Source organism: Hylobates moloch, unplaced genomic scaffold (genome assembly GCF_009828535.3).
Source record: "Hylobates moloch isolate HMO894 unplaced genomic scaffold, HMol_V3 SCAFFOLD_6, whole genome shotgun sequence".
Classification (NCBI taxonomy): Eukaryota; Metazoa; Chordata; class Mammalia; order Primates; family Hylobatidae; genus Hylobates; species Hylobates moloch.
Window position 1 is genome coordinate 126,741,690 of NW_026652281.1, and position 13,662 is coordinate 126,755,351.

The following is a 13,662-nucleotide window of genomic DNA, read 5'->3' on the forward strand; positions in this document are numbered from 1 at the left end:
TTATATATTATAGATAATACATGTATTATATATTTATATATTATAGATAATATATAAAAATATATTTATATATATATATAGCTGGTATTGAAAATGTCATCTCTCTTCCGGGACTCTCAATCAATGAAGTCTGTCTGAGTCACTTAGTGCTATGGCTACGAGTTAGAGAGGACCCCAATGCTACTGGCCAAAACAGTAAGAGAAAATTTTTTATACTACACTCATAAATCCCAAAGTAGGATGGCCCAGGGTTGGTTAATTCACTGGCCCAATGCCATAGTCAACGGCTCAGGTTCTTTCCATTTTTCTGCTCTGCCCTTCTCAGGTGTCAACTGGCTCTCAGGCTGGCTCTCTTTTTGGTTACACATTGCTGCTGCAGTTCCAGACATGACAATTTCCAGCCAAGGAGGAAGGGCTGCCTGCCTCTCTTTTTTCTTTTTTTCTGTGAGACGGAGTCTCGCTCTGTTTTGCCCAGGCTGGAGCACAGTGCAACCTCAGCTCACTGCAACCTCCTCCTTCCGGATTCAAGCGATTCTCCTGCCTCAGCCTCCCAAGCTGCTGAGACTACAGGCATGCACCACCACGCCCGGCTAATTTTTAAATTTTTTTAGTAGAAACGGGGTTTCGCCATGTTGGCCAGGCTGGTTTCAAACTCCTGGCCTCAAGTGATCCACCCATCTCGGCGTCCTAAAGTGTTAGGATTACAGGCGTGAGCCACCACGCCCGGCCATGTCTCTCTCTCTCTCTGTCTTTTTTTTTTTTTTTCTGTGTCTTTTTATCTTTTTAATCTTCCCCCAAAGCCCCCAGTGTATCATTGGTCAGAACCACATCACATGTTCATACATAATCCAGTCATTGGTAAGGGGGATGGAAACATCATGACGGGGTTGGACCAATCATGATTTGCCTCTGAGGCTGGGGCTGAGTGAACACCCGCACGGTAGGCTCTTCAACAAGGAGGTCAGGGCTCATGCCAGTAATCCCAGCCCTTTGGAAGGCCAAGGTGGGAAGTGGGGAGAATCACTTGAGAGACCAGCCTGGGCAACAGAGTGAGACCCTGTTTCTAGGAAAAAAAAAAAAAAAAAAGAAAGAGAAAAGAAGGAGGAAAAGGAGGATGGAAGTAATAGTAATCCATCCTCCTTTTCCTACTTTTTCTCTTTCTGTCTTTCTTTTTTTTTTTTAGAGACAGAGTTCCATCTGTAGTAGTTCCATCTACTACATGGTTTCTTTCCAGCTCCTTGGGTCTCCCTCACTGATCCTGGGCCCAGATTCCACCTCTTTTGTCTTGGTCCTTTAAAAAAGGCCAACTTTCCTTCCTTCCTTCTTTCCTTCCTTCCTTCCTTTCTTCTTTCTTTCTTTCTTTCTTTTTCTTTCTCTTTCTTTCTTTCTTCTTGTCCACTGGCTTGACCAAGAATGGGATTGGCTCATGTGACTGAAATATACAGGGTTTTCTAGCGTCAGACCCAGTTGGATCCAGCAGCTTAGGATTTCTCTATCACTTGCGTTAACTTCATTCTCAGACCAATATCCCCCCAGGAAGTTGCAAAATAATTGCTGAAAACTCCAGATTCAAATCTGGCAGCTAGTGGAAATAAAACTTCTCTGCCACAAGACTATGAGCCCAAGAACTAGGAACTGACTCTCATGGAAGAGATTGGGGCTATTGTCCATCTCAAATCAAGTCCCGTGGCAAGAGACATTGAACACAATAATTGAACAGGCCTAAGTCACATGCCTCAGGAGGCAGGGGAGGAGACCCCATAAGATTTGGGGGTGCCCTGATTCTTTCTTTCTTTCTTTTCTTTCTTTCTGTCTTTCTTTTTCTTTCTTTCTTTCTTCTTTCTTTCTTTCTTTCTTCTTTCTTTCTTTTCCCCTTTTTCTTTCTCTTTCTTTCTTTCTTTCTTTTCCCCTTTCTTTCTCTTTCTCTCTTTCTTTCTTTCTTTTCCCCTTTCTCTCTCTTTCTCTCTTTCTTTCTCTTTCTTTCTTTCTTTTCCCCTTTCTCTCTCTTTCTTTCTTTCTTTCTTTCTTTCTTTCTTTCTTTCTTTCTTTCTTTCTTTCTTTCTTTCTTTCTCTCTTTTCTCCTCTTTCCTCTTGAGATGGGATCTCACCCAGGCTGGTCTCAAACTCCCAGGCTCAAGAGATCCTCCCACCTCAACTTCCCGAATTGTTGAGATTACAGATATGAGCCACTATGCCAAGTCAGTCAATTTTCAAAATTCAAAATCCTCCCCATGGCTCCTTACACCTGCTTCCAGTCCTCTCCAAAAGCCAGCAAGTCACCCTGAAGAAATACAGAGCGTGCCCTCAAACAGTGCCAGGTGCTCTTCCTGGCTGTACTTCCTCCCTGTCAATTGGATTAGTACCAGTTTATGGAGTTGCTGGGAGGACTGAAATCACATGTGTGGTGGTGTATTGCCTGCTCATTACCTGTTTCTCTAGCTTCTAATTACAGAATCCATATTGTCCTTTACGGATGCATCCTTTACCCACTCCCAAGCCATGTAATATAAGCAACACCAACCCTCAGGGCACCACACACCACACACACACACATCACACGCCACACACACCACACACACACCCCACACACCCCACACACCACACACACACACATCCCACACACTCCACGCACACACCACACACCACACACACACACATCCCACACACTCCACACACACACCATACTCTCACACACACACACACCCCCCCCACACACACACACACCACACACACAGAAAGAGATCCTTTAAGAGCTGTTTTTTTCTGACCCGGAACCGTATTTCATTCTCCAACTCTGCAGACACAGAAAAGGCATTATTGCAGTAAAAAGCCTCCCCACATTATTTATTGTTAATACTTACCTACTTTGTCCTTTCTAGGTTTTTACAGCCTTAACTTCATTCAAAGCAGGCCGCTGGTGTGAGCAATGCAGAGGTTCTTTGCCTGAGGAGGGATGAGGAGCTCGGAGAGCTTCAGCAACTTGCTCAAGATTGCGCAGCAGGTAAATGGCCAAGTTGGGACCAAGGATCAAGACTACTGACTTCCAGTTCAGTGGGAGTCTCCTACAAACCATGTCCAGGATCAAAGTGGATGCTGAAGGGCAGAGATTTTGTTTACCCTCCTCCCTTCAATTACTGAGTCCCTAAACTCCCTCTTTAACAAAGAATTAACAGTGACCTAGTATATTTGAACTTGAGCAAGGCAGTGGACAAGCAGGTGCATGATATTCCCATGGTCAAGCATGATGGAAAATTATGAGATGGACTCAAGGGCCAAGAGTAGAAGATTGGCACCCAAACAATTTTGGTGAATCGGTTTTCACATAGAAGGATGCTTTGCCCCATGATTTTTTATTACTAAAATTTAATGACTTGAGCTCCTCTCCCACCTCTTCTTTATTTTAATTATTATTATTTATTTATTAGAGATGAGAGGCTTACTATGTTGCCCAGGTTCGTCTTGAACTGCTGGCCTCAAGCAGTCCTCCCACCTCAGCCTCCCACCACAGCCTCCTGATTTGGTGGGATTACAGGCTTGACCCACCACATCTGGCCCACCTTTTCTGAAAACGACTCTCTTCCCTAGTTGAGACTCTCCCTCTTAGGATGTCTAGGATATTAGTCCAAAGGGGCACTGCTAGTTCCCATATCCCGAATGACAAAAACCTGGGAAGCCTCATCATTAGGTGCCCTGCAGTTTCTGGCACTGCCACATGGGGGCACTGTTGAAAAGAAGCTACTCTGTTGCCTAGAGGCAGTCCCCTGCGACCACGTCTGCAGGAGCCTGGAAGCTAACACCTGCAGGCCCAGGCCCAGGTGCAGTCTATACCCCACTATAGAAACCCGCTTTATTGATCCAGGCATGCTTCGTTTGGCTGGTTCTCCATTTGTTACTCCGGGGGCTTTGGGATAGGGAAAAGACATGTCCCACATAGCTATGGTCACTCCATTACACACTGAACATCTAGTGTTACAGCTCTTTATTTATTTATATACACGCTCAAATACAATTGTTTACACATTTACCAACAGTGTGCTAGGGTAGCCAGGTTGGGACCAGTTTCCAGGCTCAGTTACAAACTCTTCCTAGAAGCAGCAGCCTCCCAAGCTCTTGCTCTTTCTAGGCTGCACTAGTGGGCAGTTCTTGGTTTGGGGCTGTACAGCACTGTTCCTCCTCCAGTAAACACCCCAGTTCCATTAAGGGAAAGTGTCTTCTCTCCCCACTGCCTTGGGAAAGGGATCATTCTTGGCTCCTGCCTCCCACCGCTAGCCTCCTCCAATTGAAGGCAAAGGAGTCAGATCCTTCCTCTCCTCACCTCCTGGGCAAATCAGTGGGAAATGCTTTATTTAAAATGCTATTTCCAAGGACTTTGACTCTGCAAGGAGAGGGGAATGGTTTCTGGCCATTGTCTTTGTAGCAATAGCAGTTGTGGAGGGGCCGTTTACAGCATCCTGACCTATGTCCCTGTTCAAGGCAGTGACTGCTTTTCCTGCTTCCTGCTTCTTGGCCCTTCAGAGTTTCCTTAATTTCTGCTAACCTGCGTCTGCTCTTCTAGTCTTTCATCGATTTTGTAAATTTCCATTGGTCTTCAAACAAAAACAACACCCCATCTCTTTGGTTTCTGGTGCTTGCAGAACCCTGTCTGACAAACCCCAGAGAATCAGAGGTCTCTTCCTTTCTCACCTTTAAGATGTACCTTTTGGGCTGGCCATGGTGGCTCATGCTTGTAATCCCAGCACTTTGGGAGGCCGAGGCAGGCGGATTACTTGAGGTCAGGAGTTCAAGACCAGCCTGGCCAACATGGTGAAACCCATCTCTACTAAAAATATAAAATTAGCTGGGCGTGGTGGCACGCTTGTAATCCCAGCTACTCAGGAGGCTGAGGCAGGAGAATTGCTTGAACCCGGGAGGTGGAGGTTGCAGTGAGTGGAGATTGTGCCACTGCACTCGAGCCTGGGTGACAGAGTGAGAGACTCTGTCTCAAAAAACAAAAAAACGATGTGCCCCAATTATTCTTCAGGAGGATAGTTTGGGTCCCTCGCCCAAGGCAAATCTACACACACACACACACACACACACAGAGAGAGAGAGAATATGCAAAACTCCAAAATGTTAGCAGTGTTAGCCAGGGTGCTGAGATTATTAGAGGGTTTCATTTTCCCTTTTTGTTCATCTGTGTCCCTTGAAATTTTTTTTTTGCCATGTCTATACACTCCGTTTATGATTAAGAGTAACAACATTTATGAGTGTGTTTCTTTAATTGTAATTAGAGAAACTGAGGCATTGAGAAAAGGTCAATAAGACCCTTTTTCATGCTAAAGAAGTGAGCCCCTGTCCCTGCAGGGACTGTCCTTGAGAAGGAGACTTGACTGGTATTCTGGCACTGCCTCTGCTGTTATCACCCTTCTGGTATGGGTGTATTTATTGACAGAGCCAGGGCTGATATCACAGTTGGCTCTGTTGTATGCAAGACTCCAGGCAAGTCCTTGCCTCTCTTGGGCCCTGGGTCTTCCCATATAAACAAGGAGGGGATGGGACTAAGTGACCTTTCAGAGTTCTGCTGCTCAGTTCTGGGGCCTTGTTGGAGGTCATTGCCCGATGGAAGCAGCATCCAGGGGAGAAGCTGGAATCACACTCTCTGGGTGAAAAGGCGCTGGAGATGTACCACATTGTCAGTGCTCTCTGAGCTGCATATGAGAAAAATCCGCCTCAAACTGGCTTAAGTAAAAAAGGAATTTATTGGCTCATGCACCTGAAAAATTTAGATCTAGACTCAGGCTTGGCTGGATCCTGGGAATAAGAGGCTGTCATCAAAACTCGGTCTCTCTTAGTCTCTTCTGTTTTCCTTTGCCTGTTTTGCCTTCAGGCAGGCTCTTCCTAGACAAAGGCAGCGTGGCCACCAGCAGTGTCAGGTTCACACCTTGCCAACTTAACACCTCTTCCCAAGGGCTCCAGCAGAAGTCCCAGCCTTGACTCTCACTGGACTATATGAAGTGACATGCCCATCGCTGACCGGATCACTAAGTGGAGCCGGGGTATAGATTCTATTGATTGGCCAGACCTAGCCCATGTGCCTGCCTCTGAAGTTAAGAGGTGGATGAGTGTCACTTACATGTTTTGGTCTAAGGGTTGAGGAGGGTCAGTTCTCCAAAGGCACATCAGGAGCTGCTACCAGCTGGGGACAGGATGTTGGGAAGGAAACAGCCCACAGAGGTCCACTCAGGTTCATGTCCATCTGTGTCAGTGACGTGTGCTCCCCAGATTGGCAGCAGCCTCATCACTATCATCATATGGGAGCTTGTTAGAAATGCAAATGCACAGGTCAAGCCCTACAGGCAATTCTGATGCATGCTAAAGTTTGAAAAACACCAGGGGAAACCAGTGGATCTTGCCCCTGCTTCCATCAGAATCACCTGGGTTGAGAGTGGGCCCCACTCTCTCAACGAATTTTATCAGGAAAAGGGAGGGGACCAGATCCAGTCATTAGCATTTTGTTTGTTTGTTTGTTTTTGTTTTTGTTTTTTTTTGAGACAAAGTCTCACTCTATTGCCCAGGCTGGAGTACAGTGGTGCAATCCTAGCTCAAACTCCTGGGCTCAAGCTATCCTTCCACCTCCTGAGCAGCTGGGACCACAGGTGCATGCCACCATGCCAGGCTAATTTTTTTATTTTTTATTTTTGTAGACTACCTGGGCTAGTCTCAAACTCCTGCTTCAAGCAATCCTCCTGCCCTGGCCTCCTAAGGCATTGGGATTACAGGCGTGAGCCAACACGCTGACCTGATGCTTTTAAAAATGTTGCCCCAAGTGATTCCATTGGAAGCCCAATTTGAAAAAACAACTGAGCTCAACCAAACTCTTGTTCTCAACTATTTCTAACTTATGAAGTGGCGATAAACAAGGAAGTGGATGGTCCCTCTGCTGAGAATGACGGTTTATTAAAGGAACAACTTGGAAGATAGCAACTCAAGCCAAGGCAAATGAAGAGACAAAGCCAGGGACATATAATCCACTGAACTCTGTGGAATTTGAACCTGGAATTTCCTACCTTATGGCAAATCAGTCTTTATACCCACACAGCTGATTCAGCCCAGAGGAGAAGAACTAGAGGAAAAAAATAATAGCCACGACTGAGTGCTTACTACAAGTATATATCAGACAATGTATTTATCTTATTTAAACCCGCATGACCCTGCGAGGTAGGTAATCTTAAATAGGAATATAATCCTGTGAAGTAGGTAATATTAAATATCAAAGAGGAAGATACCGAGGATCAGAGGGTACATTAACTAGACGCTGGTGGCTGAGCTAGGATTTGAATCCTGGGCTGTTTTGAAAACCTTTATTCCTGCTCTGTGTTGCCTTCTGGGAAAAGGCATGCTCTCTAGTTAGGAGTAGAGGGGGCTTGCGGAGGAGTTTAGAGGTGAATCCTCTGATTCCACACATTTTTTTGTTTGTTTGTGTTTTGAGATGGAGTCTCGCTCTGTCGCCTAGGCTGGAGCACAGTGGCGCAATCTCAGCTCACTGCAAGCTCCGCCTCCTGGGTTCACACCATTCTCCTGCCTCAGCCTCCCAAGTAGCTGGGACTACAGGTGCCCGCCACCATGCCCGGCTAATTTTTGTATTTTTAGTAGAGACAGGGTTTCACTGTATTAGCCAGGATGGTCTCGATCTCCTGACCTCGTGATCCACCCACCTTGGCCTCCCTAAGTGCTGAGATTACAGGTGTGAGCCACGGTGTCCAGCCTCCACACGTTTTGAAGAAAGAGCACTAGCCTGAGATCAGAACCTGGGCTGCACTCACAGCCCCACTCCTACTTAGCTACATGACCTGGAACAGGTCATTTCTCTAGCTGGGGCCTTTCTAGCTGGGGTCTCAGTCTTCCTTTCCGTACAACGGAAGGGCTTTAATTGGCCCCTAAGGTCTTTTTCATTTCTGGATCATCCATCTGGATAATGTTATCAGGAAGTTTCCAGCAGTTCTGCTTTCTGGGATCCCAGGACCTATTTTGAAATACTCCCATGGTCCATCCTGACCAGGTGTCATAGTCAGTTTGCTGATTACTAAAGAATTACTCCTTAGACCAGTCGAGGGTTCCTAATTTTTTTTTTCAAGGCTTAGAAGACAATACAGCTCAGACAGAAGGTCTAACAGTTGCAATTAAATCTTGGAGGACTAAAAAGACACTGCAGAATTTTGTAGAGTCTCAGACCATATTTTCATCAGGTAGGATGCAAAAATCACAGTGCCCTGACTCCATCAACATTGATCAGTGCCTACTACATTCAGTTTTGTGCTGGGTATCATGGAAGACACAGAAGTGAAGGGGCAACACCCTAGTGCCAAGGAGGAGTGCCATGGGTGGGGACATGGCCCCGTAATCAGCCTCAGGTTGATCAGGGAAATGCAAATTAAGACAAAATGCTTTTTGCCACCGATGAAAGGGTTAATATCCAGGGCTGGCATAGATGTGGTGAAATGAGCCCTTTCATACACTACTGGTAGAGTGTAAACTGGCACAGCTTTTTCAGAGGATAGATTATAAACTCCCCCAAAATTTTTAAGTACATAACTCTTTAATCCAGCAATTCCACTTCTAAGACTATCTTCAAGAAACGCTTTCTATGCACAAGGAAGCAAAATAAGAATGTTCATTGGTGTGTTGTGTGTTGTATGTATTTTTTTGGAGATAGCCAAGATAGCATTCATTAGGGAATGGCTAAACTGGGCTATATTCATGCTCTGGCACTTTGCAGCATTTAACAAGCACAAAGAAGATCCCCATATAATGACACAAACAAATTTCCAAGATATATACGTTTTAAAAAGCAACTCTCAGAATATATTTGGTTAGGTCAGGCACGGTGACTCACACCTGTAATCCTAGCACTTTGGGAGGCCGAGGCGGGTGGATTGCCTGAGCTCAGGAGTTTGAGACCAGCCTGGGCAACATGGTGAAATCCCGTCTCTACTAAAAGAAATACAAAAAATTAGCCAGGCCTGATGGTGTGCGCCTGTAATCCCAGCTACTCAGGAGGCTGAGGCATAAGAATCACATAAACCTGGGAGGCGGAGGTTGCAGTGAGCCAAGGATCACGTCACTGTACTCCAACCTGGGCGACAGAGTGAGACTCCGTCTAAAAAACAAAAACAAACAAACAAAAAAACCTGGTGCAGTGGCTCATGCCTGTAACCCCAGAATTTTGGGAGGCCAAGGTGGGCAGATCACCTGAGGTTGGGAGTTCAAGACCAGCCTGACCAACATGAAGAAACCCCGTGTCTACTAAAAATACAAAATTACCCAGGTGTGTGGTGCATGCCTGTAACCCCAGCTACTTGGGAGGCTGAGGCAGGAGAATTGCTTGAACCCGGGAGGTGGAGGTTGCGGTGAGCCGAGATCGTGCTATTGCACTCCAGCCTAGGCAACAAGAGCAAAACTCCACCTCAAAAAAAGAAAAGAAAAAAAAAAAGAATATATTTGGTTAAACACACACACACACCCCTACCCACCCACCCCCGCCACATCCTCCCCCATACCACTATGAGATACTGCTTCATACCTATTGGAATAGGCATCATAATAATTTTTTTAAAAAAGAGGCCAGGCTCAGTGGCTCACACCTGTAATCCCAACACTTTGGAAGGCCAAGGTGGGAGGATCACTTGAGCTCAGGAGGTTGAGACCAGCCTGGGCAACATAAGGAAACCCTGTCTCTACAAATAATTTTAAAAAATTAGCCAGGTGTGGTGGCACACACCTGTAGTTCCAGTTACTAGGGAGGCTGAAGCGGGAGGATATCTTGAGCCTGGGCGATCAAGGCTGCAGTGAGCTATGATCAACCTCTGCATTCCAGCCTGGGTGACAGAGCAAGACTCTGTCTAAGAAAACCAAAACAAAACATAAAGACAAATGTTGGTGAAGATGTGGGGAAATTGGAACCCTCATATACTGCAAATGGGAATGTAAAATGGTGCAGCCACTTGCAAAATAGTCTGACAGTTCCTCAAATGGTTAAACATAGAATGGCCATGTGATCCAGCAATTCCACTCCTAGGTATGTAACCAACAGAAATAAAAACATGTTTTCATACAAAAATTCATACCTGAATGTTCATAGCAGCATTATTATAATAACAACCCAACAACTGGTGAATGGATAAATAAAATACTGTATAGCCATCCAATGGAATATTATTCTGCAATCAAAAGGAATGAAGTACTGATGCATGCTACAACATGGACAAGTCTTAACAAGTTCATGCAAAGTCAACAAAGCCATTCACAAATACCACGTATTGTATGATTCCATTTACATGAATGTCCAAAATAAGCAAATCCATAGAGACAGAAAATAGTGGTTGCCTTGAGCTGGAAGGGGTGGACGGGACTGAAAGATGAGAGCTAAGGGGTGTGGAATCTCTTTCCGGAGTAATTAAAATGTTTTAAAATTGATTGTGAAATTGGTTGTACAACTCTCTAAATATACTAAAAACCATTGAAATATACACTTAAAAGGGGTGAATTAGGTGGTACATTAACTATATCTCAATAAAGTCTTATAAAAACATATACATATATTTCAATGAAATATTGTTTTTAAGTAGCAGAAGGAAATAGCCTAATACCCATAAGGAAATGATTGGCTAAGGAAATTATGGCAAAATATACTACTATGGAATACAATGTAATGTTATGCCAAAGGCAAAAACGACGACCTTTTTATGAACTCATGTGGCATGATCTCTAAGATACATTGCAAAGTGAGAAAAGCACTTTAGCATAGCATGTTCCCCCATGGAAAAAAGAGGGGAAAGAACGTCCATCCCTACTTGATTTTCATACGCACAGACCAGGGGTCGGCAAGCTGCAGTTCACATGTCAAATCCAGTCTGCCACCTGTCTTGGTACAGCAGGGAGCTAAGAATGGTGCTTAGATTTTTAAGTAGTTGAAAAACTAAAGAAGAATATTTCCTGACACTTGAAAATGATATGACATTCAAATTTCTCTGTCTATAAATAAAGTTTTATTGGCATACACTCATGTTCATTCATTTATATATTGTCTATGGCTGCCTTTGCAATACAATGGCAGAGTTAAGCAGTTGGGGCAGAGACCATAAGCCTGCAAAGCCTAAAGTATTTACGATCTGGCCCTTTACAGACAAAGCTTGCTGACTCCTGGCCTAGCCTAGCTGGAAGGAAACACTGGAAACTGGTGACCTGGCTGGCTGCTCTGGGAGAGGAAGGGACAGCTGAGGGATGAGGTAAGAGGGAGACTTCTCACTGGGTACCCTTTCAGACCTGTTCAAAAGATATCAGCAAAACTAAAGCTATATATTCCTGCATGTGAACATATTAGGATGTATACATGTAGAAAAATATTTCAACAGCTATCCATCAAATGGATAACAGGTTACTTACTTTGAGGGAGGGGCCTGGCTGGGGAGAGGGGAGTTAAGTGGCTTCAGTAGTAAATATATGATTGGAATAGTTTACAAGGAGAATCACTTAATGTATGACTTAATGCAATAAAAATGCAATAAAAATAAACAGTGCATTCATAAAACATGGCCCTCGTTGCACTTTCCTGAGTTGTGTGTTCCATGAGGTTCCATGAGGTAGGCTCTTCCTGGGGAGCCACGGTAGCTCCCGGCATGGAGCATGGCCCTCTGTAGGCCCTAAGCTGGTTGAATGAGTGCGAGGGCTGGGAGATGTGTGTGTCAAGAGTGAGGGAGTGAGGGAGTGCGCTCACAGGAATGCACAGTTCAGAGTGGGCTGGGGTGCAGTGGGATGGCCTGGGGTGAAGGGAGGGCCAGAGTGGCAGAGCAGGGACATAGTCCCTAACGCCTCCTAGCCCAGGGCCATCAGCTCCCCAGGGTCGGCAGCTACTGTGGTTGAGGAGTCGTAGTCTTTTAGCCTGTCCTCATTCCCCTACCCTCATAAAGTCTCTGATTTTCTTTTTCTCCTTTTACAGCCTCTCTTGAAGGACATTAGGGGAATCTAGCTAGGGGCTTGTGCAGCACCACCTGTGCCTGCTACTCCCTAGAACTGCCTTTTCAGCAAGCACCATCTGGGGTGTCACTGCTCTCTGTGGGGGAGGCGACTCCTGCCTGCTACCCAGTGCTGGAAGACTCCCCTTCCCAAGGACCAAGCCTGTGGGGGCTGCAGCAGAACTGAACACGGATGTTCAGGCGCCCAAGAACAGCCTGGTTCCAGGTACCGATGGCAAGAGGGTGTCTCACACATGGGCAAATTGAGGACGCCTCAGTTTTGTTTGGCTTGTCCTCCATCTCTTCTCCCAGAAACAGGGCCCTTATTTTTATTTGGGGAACTCTTTATGCTCACTCCATGTAATTTGGGTGGGGCTGAACCAACCCTGGATACAAGATTGAACACAAGAAACGGACCTGGCCAATCAGAAAATTCCATTTTTCTGGTCACAGTGATTGGTTCAGAGATGGGCGTGTGGCCCAAAGTTAAGCCAATGAACGTCAGCCTCAAGATTTTTGCTGGTGCTATCAGGAGAGAGGTGCTGTCTCTGGGCTGGGCTTGTTACCTGCAGAACTACACTTCGAGCTGCTGGTTGACTTTTGTCAGTACATAGAGCAAGCCAGCCTGAGAACAAAGCTAAGATGGGCAGAAGTAGAGCCGAGAATTGGAGACTGGTTCCTGATGGCAGTGTTTACACCAGATTCATATCTACCTTTGGCCTTTTCAATTAAATAAACTCAAAATTCCCTCTTTTGCTTTGGCTGGTTTGTGTCGATGAGAGTCATTGAAAAGCAGTGTTAGCAGAGGGAAGCTTCCTGTCAGATTCTCTGAGCATCTCATGAAGATTTCATTTCCACCCACTCTGCTGTGCACTTACAACCCTCTGTTCCCAGCTGTCCAGGGGCAGTCTGCCTCTCTGGCTTGCTAGCTCTCAACACCTCTCTGAGTGAGATATCCGACCCCCTAGGTCTTCTCTCCTCCCCTTGGCAAACCACCCCTCTAAATTCCAGCCCCTGAGGATCCAGGCCCATGGCCTGGTGTTAACTCCCATTCTCTTTATGACTGTAATATGTCCCAGACACAACTGTTGATGTTCTTTAAGCTTTGATGAGTACTTCCTATTTGCCAGACTCTGTGCCAGCCTCATTACACGCATAATCTTATCGAATCTTCTCAATAATACTGTTGGGTAGGTTTTATGATTATTATTCCCATTTTCAAGAATAGAAACCAATGGCTTAGGGAGATGAAGTAACTGGCCTGAGACCAAACAGCTGAGTCACACACAGTGGGAGGCAGGGCTAGACAGAGTTGTAGGAGGGAACTGACCCCAGGGCCTGTGCCCCAACCACTGCACCAGTGCTTCTAACCCCAGCGAGCCCCAGGATCACCAGGGCACAGGAGTCCATTCCAGGGACCCACATCCTCTGAGTGAGGATGGGAAGGTCTGGGAAGCTGCCTTGTTAAATGCCCCAGGGGATACTGAAGCATGAGGTCCCCAGGACCTTACACTGACAGCAGCCACTGTCTCCCCCATTAAGGACTTTGGCACTAGAAAGGAGTTTGGCATTGCCAGATCTATTATTGCAAGAGACGAAGCTCTGCCCTAGCTTAGAAATGATGACAACGCTAGACAAACTTCTTTGCTGACACAGGGAAAGGAGAGATCAA

General features: G+C 45.7%; 1 long non-coding RNA gene across 1 annotated transcript; it reads left to right on the forward strand.

The window, feature by feature from the left end:
• Nucleotides 1-2,863: 2,863 nt before the first annotated feature.
• Nucleotides 2,864-12,732, forward strand: LOC116470478 (uncharacterized). The gene is made up of 3 exons (XR_004248622.1): nt 2,864-3,001; nt 11,162-11,264; nt 11,975-12,732. It is a non-coding gene; the product is annotated as an uncharacterized LOC116470478 (long non-coding RNA).
• The last annotated feature ends 930 nt before the right edge of the window (nt 12,733-13,662 follow it).